The sequence below is a fragment of the Psittacula echo genome (genome assembly GCF_963264785.1).
Source record: "Psittacula echo genome assembly, chromosome: 2".
Classification (NCBI taxonomy): domain Eukaryota; kingdom Metazoa; phylum Chordata; class Aves; order Psittaciformes; family Psittacidae; genus Psittacula; species Psittacula echo.
This window is the reverse complement of record NC_137737.1, coordinates 38,433,180-38,452,260: the sequence shown is the minus strand read 5'-3', so window position 1 is coordinate 38,452,260 and position 19,081 is coordinate 38,433,180. Positions and strand designations below refer to the sequence as shown.

General features: G+C 39.1%; 1 protein-coding gene across 2 annotated transcripts in view; it reads left to right on the top strand.

Moving 5' to 3' along the window:
* Positions 1–19,081, top strand: part of RSU1 (Ras suppressor protein 1) — a 108,984-nt gene that overhangs the window by 46,025 nt on the left and 43,878 nt on the right. The window lies entirely within an intron of this gene.

Below are 19,081 nucleotides of genomic sequence, written 5' to 3'. Positions count from 1 at the left end.
AAAAATTATGTGTCTCAGAAGTGTCCTGATATTTATGCTGTAATATGTGTTCTCAAGATAGATTTATTCATAGATTTAAGTAGGTTGCAACACCCTTCTTCCAGTAGTACTCTGTACTACAGACATGGTGTAGGAAACCAGCTGTCTCCTTAGACCATCCCTTCTCCACAGTTCATTCTGTAGCTGTGTCTAGATCTCTTGATGGTTTGTAATTTATTTTTTGTTGTCAATTTTGTTTGTTTGCTGTGCAGTGTAGTTTAGGAACCTTCATATGCTCCTCACCACTCTGGGCAGCCACCATTAGGACAGCCAAGTTTCAAGGAATGAGGTGCAGTTTTGTGAATTTGACTCATACTCAGTTTGGTTGGGCAGGGGCTGTTGTTATGTATCTGTAATAGGGGAAAAAAAAATTATAACTATGGATATATTGAACTTCTCTGATAACTTTCCTTGTGCAATCAAAATTGATATCAAAGATACTGTAATTCATCACTTGCTCCACTATTGTTCTTCGGTTTAAATTAGCCGTATTATGTTTGCTGTCTTGTTCTTTGCTGAGGTGTAACAGTGTTTTGTTGGCTAATGGGCTGATTTTCGTTTTGTCCACAGTAAATATTTGAAGCCTTTGTAGTTAACAGTGTAAGCAAAATCAGACTGTAGACATTAATAGGGGAAAAAACAAAATCAAAGAATCTTTCCATGGCTCCTTCATGGCCTCTACTTCAATCTTACAAGCTCATTCAATTAAAACGACATTATTTTCAAAAATCAGTGATGAAAACCAAATGCATGCAGATGTTAATAATTAGATGTTTGGGGTTTTTTTGTTTCGAGGTGTTGGGATTTTTTTCTAACTTTCAGGATATAAATATTTTATATTTAAACAATAAATTTAAAACATTTGTATAATTTTGTAAGGATCCCAGTAGCAACTTCTTTTTGATTCTTGACTGTACTTGTTTCACATGCTATAAAGAGAGTGTGGATTTCCTGCTGAAAAAAGGTTGTCCTTTTTATTTCCAGTTTTCTTTAAATATGTGATCTGAGAATTACTTGGATGCCACCTGCTATACGCATTTTCCTGTTTGCATTTGCTTTTAAGTGTTAAAACTCATAAGCAATGACATAATCTAAGTAACAGGTCTAGTAGCATTATTGTGCACAAAAGCTGTGAATACAGAAGAAATGAAAATTCCTTTTTGTGCTGAAATCTTGATTTTTTTCATTTCCCTACTAACAGCTATAGACCTTCTTCAACTTTCTTTTGTTTTCAGAGCCTATATCCAGCTAGTGTGTCTTTTTTCTCATTGAGCAAATGACAAGGTTGAGATGTGAATGTAATAATTTCATCTGTAGATATCTGACTAAGTAAAATTGATCTCTTGAGAGTTTTTTTGATCCATTCACACAAAAGAAAAATTTAAAAATTAATTTGCAACATTTGATAGACCCACAGAGCTTAACTTCTACTCTGAAATAAAGCAGTACGGTTAAATAAATGATTGGATAGAATGCTGTTTAGATGACTTCACTTGCAACACTGAGAAGAGAGAACAGCTTGCATACGGTAGCAGCTGACAATCAGATCAGTAAGTTTACTTTCAGGTACTGGAAGATACGGACTTTTATAAACCAGGAGCTGTGCATCTATATAGTAGACAGATTTTGAGCTCCAAAGATAGTAATTGTTTCCTTGTGCCCATTGCATTTGCTGGAATTACTGATTTTACTTTGTTTACATGTCTGGCGTTGTCTATACTAGCTAAGAGAGAGGGTATGCTCATGCAATCACACATGCCAAGTTTCAGGGGCTTAGCAAGTTACATTTCACAAAGTGGTTTATGCTAATACATTTCAGTTTATGTTTGCAATGACTAGAACATCATATTTACTCAGTTGCTGTTATCTTAGCCAGAAAGTGGTAACTCAGTAAGTCTTGGCAATGCGCCCACTTGCAGTCGTGTTACTAAACCTTCACAGTCCTACTGATGGCTGGCACAAGCTGTAACTGTATGCAGCAGTCAATGTCAGAGATTACCATTTGGATTGTGTGACATTGCCCTTGTGAAGCAACTACCAAACAGATCACAAACCTCTTCTTTCCTCTGTGAAATGTACTGGCTGTTTCAGTCATATATAGTGAAAAATTAGACCCCATTTTTAGCTTTGTCTTGGGATATTCATGCTCTAGTGATTAATTGACAAGTAGGGATGACACCCATGAGGGATGATTATATCTAAAGATAAAATGTCATTTGTCTCACATACTTCTGCATTTTTACACTCCTCTTTTACTCATGCACCAAGAATAAAACTGGAATTGCACTTTACTTAGAAGCGTGTTAGCCAATAGGAGCCTCAGATCAGCTCTTCTTACTTTGTAGCTTCTTTCATTTCCTTTAATTTCCTTACCTTTCATGAGAAATGATGCCAGGTGATTTTTTTTTTCAACCCTCATTTTTCAAGGAAGACTTGTGCTGACAAAAAGATGGGCCATATATTGTGGCAGAAAATGCGTGTGGAGGGGCTCTTAATTCTTAGCAGGAAATTCAGCAGCTCTTGGCACTTTGCTAACTTTTGTTGGCTAAAATACGCCCACTGCACATATCATCCTGTGACTGCATCATTTGGAAATAGGTCAGTTTGCCAAGTATATAATGATTCTTAATCTCTGACTGCTGTGCTAACTTTCTGAAAGTTAAGTTAGTAAGCTGAGTATTGGCTTTGATTCTATATATACTCAGGAGCTGCCATTAAACTCCCTGTGTGGTGTCACGATGGTGTTGAAAAGCAGTTTGAAGAACTTACTCAAACAGTAAAGGGTAATGACAACATCATCTCCTCAAAGGGCTTGACTAAATGTTTTATTTTTTATTCATGCGTTTAGTCAACTTTCAAGTGACCTTTATGTTGTAAACATATTCTCAAAAGATCTCTTCTAAGGTACTGACAAAGAGATGATGCATTGTATGTTTTAGTGCTTACAGTGTACTTAGACAAATGCAAACAGACATATATGTTTGAAAGAAAATAGTGAATAAGCTCCTTTGAAGAAAGGAAATTCTGTGGTGCTCCTCAGGATCAGTGTAAGATAATTGGAGATTTTGTTAAGATGAGGTAAAGCTGAGAGGTGCTGTTGGTACCACCGAGTGAGTTTGGTTACTGGCATTTACAGTAGAGTCAATCCAGAAAGCTGCTTTTTGGATACATTTCTGGCATCAATCACATGTTCTTGATCAATCTGCATGTAAAACTTGCCCTTTGCCTGGTGGTTCTTGTAACAAAAAGCATAGTGATTTTGCTTTTATCACAGCAGAGTCTTGCAGTCATCATCAACTGATAGTGTAATCTCAAATAAAACAAAATAATTTGCTGGGTCCTGAGTCCTTAGAATAGCATCCAGATTTCTAGTAGCTTGTTTAAGCTGCCGTTAATCCTGCAGTCACCTTTTAACACTTTATTTAATGATTGTTTGACCTCATTATTCCAGTGAGGCAGAATTATTATAGAACAGTCACTGGTTTTTAGGTTTCTAGAAAGGAGTTTTTCCCCATGAGGCAGACAATTTGAAGTCAAGAGTCTCAACAAGGTATTTTGTGAAAGGAAGTAAGTTGCACTTTTCACATTTCCATCAGGAAAGGTGGTAGAAAAGCAAGCCATTTTAAAGACTGACACATTAACTCTTAGCAGAGGAAATGGTTTGACGAATGCTGTGCTGAGCATGTATCGCTTGGCAGCATTGGAACATAGGTTTCCCTGGGCAGGCTGTTCTGTGCTAAGCATTGTGATTGAAAACCTCATTTGATCGGCAATGACAATCTGGAAAAATTCACTCTTAATTCAGTCCTCTATTTAAAGACAATCTTCCCACCTTTCTTCTTGAAAATGAATTGTTGTACTGGACCCCTAAGATTACATAGCAGATGTTTCCAGGGCAGCAGACGCAGGTCATGAAGTAAGAGATTCTTTTTCTGGGTTATATTAAAAAAAGTGTATTTCAGCATTTATTTTTAACAACTAGAGAAGACTGGCAAGATACTTGGTGTAATGCAATAGAGTACAAACAGTATCCTTAAATAACTCCTGTTCTTATTCCACAGTTGTTAAACCTTTTTGATTTCAGCTGCATGAGTGGTGCTGTCCAGGTTGTGAAAATGATGATCCGTAAAACCACCTATCCCAGAGTGGAAAAAGAGGTCAAAGAGGAAAAAAAAAATCCATGTGTTGGTGGTTGGGAAGCATGCTGGGGAAGTGGGAATTACCAGCAGCTGAGATGGAGGCATCAGCAGATTGAACCAATAGGAGGAAAGATTGTCCTGGAATGGTGTTACTTGTGCAGCACTGTCTTGGACCTGCAAGAACTTAATTTTTTGATGTTAGCACAAAGAGCAGGAATGCTTAGGTGACATTTGGTGATGACACAAAGCTAGCAGCACAGAGGAGAATCAGCATGCCCCACAGGAAGAATTAGTAAGTGAAGAGGAAGCCTTGGGTGTATTAGTTAGAGGTATTCTGTGAGCCACCAGTGGGATATGCTGGAGTGAGGGGAAGAGAAAGAGAAGCACAGTCTCCAGAGCTGGGTTAAGAGTGGAAATTTTCCAGTCCAGAAAAGGAAATATTACACAGTTCTGGTTGTGATGTTCATGAAAGATGAATTCAGGCAGGAACAGGCAAAGTGAGATAGGGTAATAGGATGATAAAAGGAATGAAGAGCGAAGAGGAAATTTAAAAGGTATTTGGTTCATTCAAAGCAAAGACTGACAACAGAGTTCACTTGTCATTGCAAGGGAAATGGGGAGATTACATTTAAGGCATTAAAAACAGGAGGACATAAGAACAAATATAAGTAAGTTGGTCGGGTGTATATTTGAAGGAAGTTCTCTAATTATTAAGGGAGCAAAGTTATAGCCTTCTGATAGAAATAGCCTTCTGACAGAAGAAATGAAGGCCAAGAACTTGTTTGTTTCAAAGTGAGTACCGATCAGTTTGAGCAGGAGGATATGACATGACTGCTTGTGGCAGAGGACGGCATGTCTGTGATGCAGGCAGACCTTTGTACTCATCTTTGTATTCATCTTGTGATTTTTGAGTGAAAAATTCAGATGACACTGCCCATATATATTAAGGTAACTACGCAGTGCAATTGACATTAAGCTAAGAGAGGCAAAGCTCTGTTGTTGGTTAATATAAATAAGGCAAAATATCATTTTCACTATTCCTGTATTTGATAACTTGTTCAAAGAAATATGTATGGCAGTTCTGTGCAGTAGTTTAAAATTACTAATATTTTTTAATAACCCAATAGTTACTTGTTATTATATATTCATTAGGAAAAAATCATTTAGGGTTATAAAAATCTTCATAATGTTCCTTTCTCTACTTAGATACATACAGAGAATGCTTCTTTTTGGCTGTCTCTAAGTAAAATTAAATAACTCCTTGTATTATCCAGTCATTATCTCATCTTGTAACAATACCAAAAAGAATGGAATTGAGTATGGTATGGTCTCGGAAGTAATTTTTAATGGTGAGTATTCTGGATCTGGGGGGGAAATAAAGACCATAGAGAGGAACACATACAAACTGCTTTAAATGTCTAATGTAGGTCTGATTCAAAGGTGTGCGGTTGGATGCCTTAGCTGTTTGTATGATGCACAGAGGTCAGTGAAGGTTTAAAAGACTTTGATAGTGTGAGTCTGCCCTGCCTCGCTAGAAAAATAGGCCATAAGAAATGCTATTTTCCTTTTTAATTTTTCTTTTGTCACTAGTATTATTTGGTAGTTCATGGAATAGAAGGCTTCACACATTAGTTTTCTCTTAGTCTCAGCTCTACAAATACTTACACTTCTAGAACAGGTATTATCATTGTTCCTAGAGAGATTGCTCTTGTGCATGTGCACATAGGATGAACCTGTAGTAGGTGGTACTTTTTACCTTCTCGTTTGCACAGTGTGGTTGTCCTGGGCCCTCTACAAGACATAATGCGTTGTGTCCAACAGCCCATTGCTGGCGCTTACTTCTATATTTCAGTGACATGTTAGCCTGGTATCTTTACCATTTGGCCCATGATGCGGAGGCACTTTCTGGGCCAGCTGTGACCTCATGTTCTTTAGCTTGCTTTCCAAGACTGGGTAAAGATAGTGAAAAAGAAATGACCTCAGTGAGATACTCCGAGATGTTGCCTCTCTTGTGAAAATGAACTCACAGCTAATTAACCTTTGCTCAAAGGATGGCAGGAAGCAAGATCCATCATAGCTAAGAAATAAAGAAGTTTTAACAATCCTGGTTCACACATTTTGGTCACGTACCAGTAAAAAATTTTAATTAACCAATAAAAATCTTTTGCCAACCTGATGTGGGGAAATAAAAAAATGTCATTTATGTTTGGTTTTGTTTTACCAAAGGCATAGTACTGTGTATTTTATATGAAAATACTGATTTGTATTCCAACCAAATGTTGTATTTATTGGCTGTATTTTAAAAATTGATAAATATATTAGTACATTATTTCCAACAGAGAAAATAGATGACTCAGAGTCCTGACATCTTTAGACAACATTTACATGCAAATCTGTAACTCTTCCTTAAAAAAGAGCAAACTAGAACCCATGTTGAAAGATAAACAAGAAAAACAGTATCTCTGTATATTTGTGTTTATATATTACTAAGATGGATATGTAATAAAAACAAAGCTATCACTGATGTATCTGACAGATGTAGATACTGCACATATAAATACTGGTCCAACTACTGATATTACTGTTACCTCTGATGTGAACTTTCATATAAAGTTTAGAATGTTATGCAGTAATCCATTTACTATGTCAAGGGTGATAACCCAGGGCTTAAGTCACGGGGGCAGATGTCTAGGGCTGTGTTAGAAGTGGAATTGGAATGAAGTGAACAAAGTGCGGAAGCTGAGGATTTGATGAAACCAAGGCAGGAAAGCATTAACAGTAGGATACAGGATTTGAGTAGGGAAACAAGGCAAAGTTGCATCTAACTATAGGGCAAGGCAAGACCAGTAGTTGAGTTAAAAATCTGCGGTAATTATGGTAAAATCCCAAATGAGAAACAGATAGGGATGTGTCAAAGAAAACTATAAGAAAGAGAATCAAAGACAGGTTCTGGTCCAGGCAAGCAAAGTGCGAGATGTACAGCTGTGGGCAAGTGTCACCCTGAGGAGGAAAATGGTAAGTGAGATTGAATAAAGTATGTGCAGTGGGAAAGAGGGCTGATCCAATGTGGGGTCTATCTTTTTAGGCTATCTGTGAGCCCTTTTCTGAACTATGATGGTCAGATTATTACTAATGATGAAGGGAGGAAAGTCAAGTTCTGTGTTCAGCACAGGCAGGATGATCTTTTAGGGAAGATGAGTTATTTCTCAGTTCACTAAGTAGGAGCCTGACCAACATTTTGTTGTGAGAAATGGTTTTAAACCTCCAGGCATGTGAATGTGCACTCAGAAGGTTTAGAAGACTTGACTTACAGAGTCTGGACTCAGCATAGTTCAGTTTTTGAGTTGTGGTGTACGGAAATGCCAGGAAGTGACAGAAGTGTTAGTATCCTTCCCACATCAAGGAAGGCAAATAGAGCAAACTGGGTGATGATGACCTAATTTACTCTGACATCAATTTGGGGTTAAATAGTAAGGAGAAGACATGGGATTCTACTAGTGAAGATTTAAAGAATGTGACTGTAGTATGGATATAATTCATACAATTAAGACATGGATATGATTTTGGGAACTGTTTCCTGAAGAAACATTGTAAGTTTGGTTGGTCAAAGCAGCTCTTTAACTACATAGAATTTTGTGAACCATTCAGCTTGTACAGCTGCACAATGTTCTCATTGGAAAATTAGCGCTGTATAATTGCCATAAAACACTCAAGAATTAACAACTGTCTCATAGGTCTTGGGAGGTAATTGCCAACAAGGACATTTCTGGTGAGGCCCACAGAGATCTGGCCTGGCACTGTTCAATGTCCTCCTCAAGTATTTGGAAACAAATATGCGGTTATTTCTGATTAAAAATTATATTTGACCTGGAAGTTGGTAAAAGACCACAGTGAAAATATGGGCTGTCCTGGATCACTTAATGAACTGAGCCTGTGCTTGTTGTATTTTAAAACAGCTCAAAGAAGAGTTATGTATCTGTGAATAAGGTGTGCAGGTTATACCACACATTGTGGTTATGACTACATGAGGAAATAAAAAGGAGTGAATACTGATTTCCAGAAAGCAATTGGCTCTGAAAAATGTTTTAAGAGACATAATATGACTGAAGTGTGCTGTCAGTTCACAGTTCAATGCTGTATCTGAAAGGCCTAAAAGAAGCCTTGGGTCAATGAGTACAGGAAGAGTATCTTAACTACTTTCAGCATCAGCTGAGGCTGATACTGAGTTCAGTTCTCTTATTAGTAGTTTTAAAGGGATGTTAAAAACATGTTTAGATACAGGCACCTCAAAATTATTTAAGAGTGTAAGTCAAGCAGATTAAGAAAAAGAAAGCAAGGTACAGCCTTGTAAAAGGATGCTTATTAGGGTGAGCTGCCAGGGAAAGCATCAAATTCATTTTTCTCTTACTGCCCTCTGATTGCTTCAGGATGCTTCCTGGGAAAATGTGTTTTAGAGCAACATAGAATCATAGAATAGTTAGGGTTGGAAAGGACCTTGAGATCATCTAGTTCCAACCCCCCTGCCATGGGCAGGGACACCTCACACTAAACCATGTCACCCAAGGCCTCATCCAACCTGGCCTTGAACACTGCCAACGATGGAGCATTCACAACCTCCCTGGGCAAACCATTCCAGTGCATCACCAACCTTGAAGTAAAGAATTTCTTCCTTATATCCAACCTAAACTTCCCCTGTTTAAGTTTGAACCCGTTACCCCTTGTCCTGTCACTACAGTCCCTGATGAAGAGTCCCTCCCCAGCATCCTTGTAGGCCCCCTTCAGATACTGGAAGGCTGCTATGAGGTCTCCATGCAGCCTTCTCTTCTCCAGGCTGAACAGCCCCAACTTTCTCAGCCTGTCTCCATACGGGAGGTGCTCCAGTCCCCTGATCATCCTCGTGGCCTTCCTCTGGACTTGTTCCAACAGTTCCATGTCCTTTTTATGTTGAGGACACCAGAACTGCACACAATACTCCAAGTGAGGTCTCACGAGAGCAGAGTAGAGGGGCAGGATCACCTCCTTTGACCTGCTGGTCACGCTCCTTTTGATGCAGCCCAGGACACAGTTGGCTTTCTAGGCTGTGAGTGCACACTGAAGCTGGCTCATGTTCATTTTTTCATCGACCAACACCCCCAAGTCCTTCTCTGCAGGGCTGCTCTGAATCTCTTCTCTGCCCAACCTGCAACTGTGCCTGGGATTGCTCTGACCCAGGTGTAGGACCTTGCACTTGGCATGGTTAAACTTCATAAGGTTGGCATCAGCCCACCTCACAAGTGTGTCGAGGTCCCTCTGGATGGCATCCCTTCCCTCCAGTGTATCAACTGAACCACACAGCTTGGTGTCATCGGCAAACTTGCTGAGGGCGCACTCAATCCCACTGCCCATGTCACTGACAAAGATGTTGAACAAGACCGGTCCCAACACCGATCCCCGAGGGACGCCACTCGTTACCAGTCTCCAGCCGGACATCGAGCCGTTGACCACAACTCTTTGTGTGCGGACATCCAGCCAGTTCTTTATCCACCGAGTGGTCCACCCATCAAATTGATGTCTCTCCAATTTAGAGACAAGGATGTCGTGTGGGACAGTGCCGAAGGCTTTGCACAAGTCCAGATAGGTGACGTCAACTGCTCTGTCCCTGTCCATCAGTTTCGTAGCCCCATCATAGAAGGCCACCAAATTGGTCAGGCAGGATTGCCCCTTAGTGAAGCCATGCTGGCTGTCACCAACCACCTCCTTGTTTTTCGTGTGCCTTAGCATGTCTTCTGGGAGAATCTGCTCCAAGAGTTTGCCAGGCACAGAGGTGAGACTGACTGATCTGTAATTCCCTGGGTCATCCATTTTCCCCTTCTTGAAAATGGGGGTTATATTTCCCTTTTTCCAGTCGTCGGGAACTTCACCTGACTGCCATGATTTTTCAAATATGATGGCCAGTGGCTTAGCAACTTCATTTGCCAGCTCCTTCAGGACCCGCGGATGGATTTCGTCAGGTCCCATGGACTTGTGTACATTTAGGTTTTTAAGATGGTCTCTAACCAGATCCTCTCTTACAGTGGGCCCAGGGTCCTCATTCTCACAGTCCCTGCGTTCGCCTTCCAAGACTTGGGTGGTGCGGTCAGAGACTTTGCCAGTGAAGACCGAGGCAAAGAAGTCATTAAGAACCTCAGCCTTCTCCAAATCCAGGGTAGCCAGTTCTCCTGATAGCTTCTGAAGGAGGCCTATGTTGTCCCTAGTTTGTCTTTTACTCGCTACGTACCTATAGAATCCCTTCCTATTATCCTTAACATCCCTAGCCAAGTTCAATTCTAACTGGGCCTTAGCCTTCCTCACCTGGTCCCTAGCTTCCCGGACAGCATCCCTGTATTCTTCCCAGGCCGCCTGTCCCTGCTTCCACCTTCTATAAGCCTCTTTTTTCCTTCGAATTTTCCTGAGCAGCTCCTTATCCATCCAAGGAGGTCTCCTGGCCCTCCTGCTGCACTTCCTTCTAGTTGGGATGCAACATTCCTGAGCTTGGAGCATGTGATCCTTGAATATCAACCAACAGTCTTGGGCCCCCCTGCCCTCTAGGGCTGTGTCCCATGGAACCTTACTAAGCAGGTTCCTGAAGAGGGCAAAGTCTGCTCTCTTGAAGTCCAGGGCAGTGAGCTTGCTGCACGCTCTTCTCACTGTCCCAAGGATCTCGAATTCGACCATCTCGTGATCACTGCAACCAAGGCTGCCCTGGAGCGTCACATTTCCAACCAGCCCTTCCCTGTTGGTGAGCACGAGATCAAGCATGGCACCTCTCCTTGTCAGCTCCTCTATTACTTGCAGAAGGAAGTTGTCTTCCACACAATCGAGGAACCTCCTGGATTGCTTGTGCCGGGCAGTACCTTCACTCCAACAGATGTCAGGGTGGTTGAAGTCCCCCATGAGAACAAGGGCCTGTGAGCGTGAGGCTGTTCCTATCTGCCTATGGAGCACTTCATCCACAGATTCCTCTTGATCAGGCAGTCTGTAATGGATCCCCACAATAATGTCCCCCATCGCTGCTCTCCCTTTAACCTTGACCCACAAACTCTCTGTCGACTGCACATCTTGGTATGATAGCTACTGTACGAACCGTGATGCCTTTTAATATGTTATGCATAGTGTACAAAGATGATGAACTGTTGCCTGATTTTTAGACTCTACCAGAACTGCCACAGTTTTAAGGCTTCATGTCCAATAGTGTGCTTCTCTGCTGTAGCTACTGTGAGCAGATTGCGTCCAGCTCCTCATCTCCAATGGATTCAAGGGGTTTACTCAACATTTCTGAGTAGTGTTGCTAACCAAAGGCAGTGTGTCTAATAAGAAACTTGACTGATGTTCTTTGAGGGTGCTTCACCTAATTTTGTTTTTTCTGTTGTTTTTTGGCAAGGATATTGCAGGGAACAGAATTTGGACTTTACAGTAGGTAACAAAAAGGATAGAACATTTTAAAGAAAATCCTCGAGACTGCAACAGGGAGAACAGGCAACAATACTAATTGAGAGCTGATGTGGAAAACACGTAGCAATATGGGTTTTCTGGTAAACTTGTGTAGCAAACAGTAAGTAGTGGTAAGCCCGTTAACCCTTTGTTATCTTCAAAATTCAGTTGATTTGCTTTCTTGTTTTCTTCTTCAGTTTGATTCTTTACAACGAAACAACAAGAGTTACTGCACACATTTGCTGGGTTCATTTTAGGGATAAATTAAAAAGTGGCACTTTTATAATCAAGCAGAGCTGTCTGCAATTTCTAACTCTGTGCAGTCATATCTGGTTTATTACATACTGGCTTTTATTGAACTCCAGTTTCTTATTTCAGTCTTGCATTATTTGAATGGGTTTGTGTGATCTGCAGCAATTTCTTTACTCTCCTTGTGAAGGCTATCAGTTAGAGAAGTGTCCCTAATTTTATGATTGTCTTTATCAACTGTTCATCCAGTGGAAGGCTGAGGTGGGACTGATTCTGGTATAATTTGCTAGAGCCACTTGTATTGCAAGCTCTGATAAACTTTTTAACAGTCATGATTTGTTTCAGGAGGTATTATTGCCATCTGGTTTATATGTGCTTTTACAGCCCCTTATACCTAAGACAGTTTTGAAAATGGTTATGATCAGATTTCATTTTAAGTTCTTGCTATTAAAATTAACTTTTTCTTGAAAAGTATAACCTGAAAATCAGGGGCCTCTCCTGTATGTGACACAGATTTCTCAGTTGTGCATTTCAGCGCTTTCCTCCATCCAAACTTCAGTCTTGCATTTCAACACTTTATCCAAACAAGAATTGTCTTTCTGTTAAAGCTGGGGATAGTCAGATTTAAGTCCTGTTTAGGCAAGTCCTTTTGACTGCAGCTTTGCAGTGGCTTTTTTCTATTCTGTGCCCAACTACATTAATAATTTAAAAATCTGATGTACTGAAAATTAGTATCATATAACCCAGGAAAAAAATATCCTGTAGTGTTTCTTCTTTATTACACTTGGTTGGGAAACTGGGGAAAGAAATTACAATCTAAAGTGAAGTATTCGGTAAGCAGAATGACTTGGGATACTGATCATTTCAATTGTTCCAGCTTCAGCAAATCAGTAATAATAAATGCAAGAATATTAGCCTTTTTCATAATTTTGCCAGATGTTTTAAGAAAAACACTGGCTCCAGTGTTAGATGCAAACAGCAGCATTTATTTCACTGAATGGGGAACAGTGATTCCCTGAATCCTTTCTGTTGTCTGTAAAGCCCACTTATAAATTTATAATCAGATAGGTTTTCAATCCTACAATCATATATCTTGCAACAAAATGTTGTCACATTATGGTAAATATATGCAGAAGTAAATGGAGCAAATCCTAAGCGCAGTGCTGTAAGTATTGTTCCTCTTGACAGGAAGAGGATAAATTTGATCCCTATTCATATATACCCAGATCCCTACCACTCTCTACTCTCCTGTTCCAATGTCTAGTTTTGTGGGACTTTCTGCATGTTAAATGTTTTTGGGAGTTATCAAAGGGATGAAAGTGGGACCACAGACTCCAGGACTCTTTAAAGATGCATTGCAAGAACCTGATATATGCAAAGTCCCCAGAAAAAAGAATGGGATTTAGGCACCTTTTTAAAAGAATGGGATTTAGGCACGGATATATATTTGGTGGGTTTGACTCCTAAAATACCAGTGAGTTTTATTTATAAAAGCTGCAACTCTGAGATGGGGTTTAGTCACCTTTTGACTGGATGTAATTACCAAGCTAAACTCTGAATGTTAGTTTTGATTATTGTTTGATATTCTGCCTCCTTTTCATTTATTGGCTGTCCCAAATTTAGATTTACTCTAATGTTGACTTTTAAAAAGGGAAAGGTATGCAAGGACTGACAGCGATGATCCTGAATATAAATAATATCAAGCAAATTGATGCAAGATAAAATTACCAAATCAACCTTTTTTATTCTATATTTTATGGAATATCTAATGTATGTTTGGCAGTAATTTACTCTTGGACATGAATTTCTGACAGTTTCGATTCTTTGGGCTTATTAATCAATGTAGTCAGCACCAGAGCAATTTTTATGAGACTCCCTAGTCATCAAAAATTTATTATCAAATAAATCAAAGAAACAACTAGCATCTTAATAGGGTGAACAAAGTGACATGTAAGAGATCATTCAAGACTACATGTTTTTGACACTTGTGTATTGCATTTACTGCTAGGGTCAGAGATTTTGTTTGCACTTTCATTAACATACTCATCACTGTGACACAATTGCTTCCTTTTGTGCTAGACTTTTCTTCTTTCAATTTTTTATGTGTATGTATATTTCATGTTAGAACTATTCTGGTAAATCATGAAACTTCTATGTAAAATGTGGTATAGAGCTTTAATTAAAATCTGAAACTTTCATAGTGAGTGACAGTAGATCACGGGCACTTCAGGAGCAGAGTGGGATGGAAGTAGCACTGGCATGCCCCAAACACGCTTCAGTCTCTGATCCCTTTGCATAAGGAGCTCAGATACTCCTAGTTAAACTTCTAGTGTCTTATTTGATACAGTAGTCTTTCTCCTGAAAAGATCCATGTTTCTAGTTTGTTTTTTTAAGAAGAAATATCTGGTCACACTTCTTGGTGCTGTTGTAACAAGTAAAAGGAAGCTGAATACTTCCCAATCTAGTTTTTTATTGGTACATCCCCAACGGAGGTTGGGGAGCTGATAAAGCTGGAATCTAATTGCTTGGTTTGGCTTTTCAGTCTGAATTGCCTTCTTGAAGTCAATGCCTGGCAGCCAGCACTAGCCCAGAAGACAGCAGTGCGCAGCCATAGGAGAGGTAGCCCATTGGGGTAAGCTTAAGTTGGGAAGGATGGTTACATGAACCCCTCAGCTGTGCACCCAGAGGCATGACGGGAAGACCCTCGGTCCTTACATGCATTTTTCACTTCATGCACCAAATTAAGCATACCTCCTGTGCAGAGAACATGAGTGCTTTAAGTCTCATTAGCGGAGTTCTTGTAGCTAGGTTTCTTATGTTTTGCCTAATAAAAAAAATAACTGAAGGGAGATCGAATTTATTCTATGTTAATAACCAGAAAGGATGTTTCTGGATGGCTACCAAGCAATGCCGAACTGTGAACAAAAGAAACCCTACTGTTCCCTCTTCCACCCAATGCATGCTTTTACAGAAGAAACTTATTTAACTTAAGCATGGGGGGAGTGGGGTGGGGGGTGTTCTGGGTTTGTAGACCTAAGTATGACTGAAAATACAGCTGTCTGTGGGATGAGCAGCTTACAGAAACACTGTTGTCTTGTAGCTCTGAAATTTTATCTCCCTGGTCTGATTCCAGTTCAAGTGAGTTATGGCTGAATGTGGTTGCTGTGGGTTGCTCACTTAGCAGTATATGTAAGGTGTAAGGGAATGAGATATAGATCTTATAGATACACAGATACAGCTCTTACAGATCATACTATAAAGGTGTGGTGGTTTCAAAACTAATTATAACATCCAGTTATCTGGATGTTTTTATTAGTCTATGCTAACATCTGTCTGCAGCTGTCCATTTGCTTTAACTCTCTTTACCAGCCTATCTGCAGTTTCATCTGTGTGAATCTTCCTTCAGGAGTAGATTTTAATCTTCTTTCTAATTTTGAGACAAATCTATGATGAGACAGAGCTGATGTATTTGTCATTAACCTATCAAAATAACCATCTGTCTGTACCTTTTGTATGGCTGTTGCTCAGCAGCATTTGCATTCAGAATAGAAAGGACTAATCTTCTCTGGTCTTTATTTTAAGGCAGACTGGAGTTTGGACTGGTTTGGGTTTAGGACAGCTTTCTGGTGGACTATGTAAAACTATGTATACTGTGGATTAAAGGCTGTGATTTGGACAGTGGCTCAGGAGGCTTGCTTGAAATATGTATGTATTTCAGAGTACTCCCAGAGCAAGTTTGGAAGCATCCATTGGATGATAGCGAAGTGGGAATTTGAGACCCAAGTCTTTCTATACATTGGAGAGGTATCAGGAAACTGACAAAGCATACGTTAGAATCCTAGTCGCAGATTCCATGTATACTTTAGTGATTTCTTCTCAAGGATCTCAGCACAACCTAACTTTAGTTTAAGGCCGTAAGCTTTTAAAGGTCATACCAGGCTACTGAATTCGTATACAGTAAAGAAGAATGTATATCTATTTTACCATGGAGAATCTGCAGTTCAGGTGGCTGGTAAGAAATCAACCAGTCAATAGCAAGCTGGCGTTAGAGCACACTGTTTGCTCCGTTCACTGGGAACTCCGTTCACTTCATTCCCATCGTAAAATCTGCATGGACAGACCTTCATTTTCCATAACTTGACAAAGGTTCTCAAGTGCCATAGATAGGAGAAAAGCATAATGATTACCCTTTCATCAATACACAGAGTTCAAGTGGGGTTGGTTCCTGCTCTTGAGGTCCAAGATCCCACAGCTCCTTCTATAGGACCTACCACTGATGAAAAGGGTCGAGATCTGCTACGGAGAATGTGAGGGACAGATGACTTTCTTTTTTGTGAGGTGCTCTGCATTTCTGTTAGAAGCTGGAAAGGATGAATTCTGTTCAGTGTATTTGGGTACTTACTGTACCTGCCCTCATGCATCTGAAGTGGTCTCTGGAGTGACACAATCTAACTGAAAGAGATGATTCAAAAACCAGTTTTACATGGGTACATCAGATCATGCCATATTGTCTACAGATTTCTCCACCATCAAGCCATTTTTCTTTTTCTTTCCTTTATCCTTTTTTTTTCTTTAATTAGTAATATTGACTCCTTTTTCTTTGTTGATTGACTTTAATTTGCAATTTTACTCTGGGAATTGAAACAAAATAGTTTCTTTCTGAAGTTGGGTGAAATTTTGTGAAACTCAATCTGGCATTTCACAATTTAGATTTTGATTAATTTGTTTACTCTTCGCTTCAGTTTTAAGAGTATTCTGTAGGCACATGCCAAAAAAGAGATTTTAATCTCTTCTGGAAAAGTTGGTTTGTAGTGTTTTCCTCTTAAGTACGGTCCTATTTATATGATGAAATACTACCAACTAGATAGCCCTAGAGATTCAGCAGCGCTTATGATGAAAAGCTGGCTGATAGCTGTGTATCAGTTCCAAGTGATTCACTGCATAGATTCATTAGCTTTGGAGATGACAAGTACATGTCTGAGAGTTGCAGTAATCTGCACATCCCGTGTTGTTTTATGGAGGAGACTTTGCAGGTAAAGATTCTTATGGACCAACTTGAAATCAATAGATACATCGCATTAGACTAGTGACAGTAACCTGAACACTCACAAATATTTTTTGCAAAGGTAAACATCTTCCTTTCATATACTGGTGTTGTTTGCATTCCCATTGGATTATGGCAGTGCTGATGCTTGCTTCTTTTTCTGAAGATTTACTTTTATAAGTATTGAATTGCTTGATTATTATTGTTTTCACTAATATTTACCTCTGGACATACAAATGCCTGGTATTCTGTAGTGTTATGAATGGTAGTTGAAACTTAATGTTCCATCTGCTTGGCAACTTGTGTGTCCACTAATCTAGATGATTATTCATAAACTTAGTTTCATGCTTTATTATGCTTAATGTTTAGTTTTAATCATCTGAAACTTGGTTCACTAGAGCCACATTTGCCTACATTCACAAAGTAAGTACTGTGAGTTGCTTTCATTACTTCCTCACTGAAAAAAGTATTAACATTTATGCGTACGAAAATGAGACCCTCGTAACAAAGGTGAAGGTTAGTCATTCTCTTCCACTGTAAAGGATTGATTTGTGATATTAGATAATACTAGGACATACTTCACACAAGATATTCCTTTCCACAAAAAAATTTCATAGGCAGTGGGGCTGGGAATCGGAAAGGCCGCTTTCACTACAGTATTCTTACGTTGGCAGGGGAATACATGCATGAGCACTACCGAGTATACTGGAGAAGCGAGGAGCCTGGATTAAGATAAGCTAAAACACCTCCTGTGTTCCTGCTGGGAGAGAGGTGAATTTCTAACAAGTTGCGAGTTTATATGTGGCATATGTGTCTGTGCACACACATCTATCCATAAATATTCTCTCACATTCCTGTATATATTTAGTTTACTGCTGAAATTATGTATTGTTCAGTAGATGCAGCCGTTAACTCAGTTCCATTTTATTCTTTTCTGAGAAGAAGGATGGATTTGGAAAACAATGCGCATTGCAGTGTAGAATTCTGTTAGCATGAAATAAAAACACAAATGGTGTTAAAAATAAATTTGTAAAAATAATATTCAGAATACTGAAATGATCAAAATGAATCATGGGAGGAACTGATTCAAAATGCAGGTATTGCAGAATCCAAATTATTATATTCATGGGAATCATAATTATTTAATTCTAGATATATACGCACTATCGTATATATAGCCTAAAATGTATTGCAGGTTTACAACTGACTAGCCATTTTATGTGGCAGAATATAGTCTTTGCATATTTATTAAAATTATTCATAACTCGTGCTGCCTACATGGACTGCTCTATTCTTATGTCTTGCTTCAGTACATTATCTGAACCATTTTCTCATGACACCGTAATGGAAATTTGTCTAAATTTTAGAGTGATCTATGGGGCATTTTCCAAAACTCCCATCAGCGTCTCTTAAAAACATGTATTTGCAGTTTACATTTAACAATACTTTCAAAGGGTTTAGTAGCAATAAATATTTTCTATATATAATTGTTTGCTGCTTTTGTTAAAAAAAAAAAAAAAGTTTATATTTAGGTGAAAAAGGGATATACATTGAAAAAAGTTAGAATAGGCATTTAATTACATTTTCTGTGCTTATCCATTCTCCAGCTTCTTTTACAGATATCGTAGGATGGCAAAACATGTTCACAATGTGGTTTTATAACCTTTCCCACAGATATCCTAGCAAAGTTATAAAAATCAATTATATACCTACTGAATATGTGGTGTCTCACCTTTGGTCCCCTGGATTGGTCATGGCAACAAGACTCTTTTTCCAAGAGTGGGTGTGTGATGGGGGGAAGCAGGATGGGAAGGTTTTCAGGCTTTCTGCCAATCTGATATGCAGTTAGAGTGACTGTAAAATAGTCACAGTTGCCTTATCTGGTGGCAGTTGTACAAACGATTGGCTAATTTGTATATACAGCTACGGCATCATTATTTCCAATAGAATTCAAACAGAAGTCTGCCTGTACCAATATCCAGAAATAAGCTGAGATTGTACATCTTGTGTATCTTATTTTGTCAACCATATTTGGGGGGTTTTTTAAGTAATTTGGAAGAGCACAAGAAGAAAAAATTGAATTTTCAGAAAGAAAAATTTAACTTGAAACATTTCCACATTAGGAGTGTAGAACAGTTATAAGTTGCTTGGAGCTTGTGTA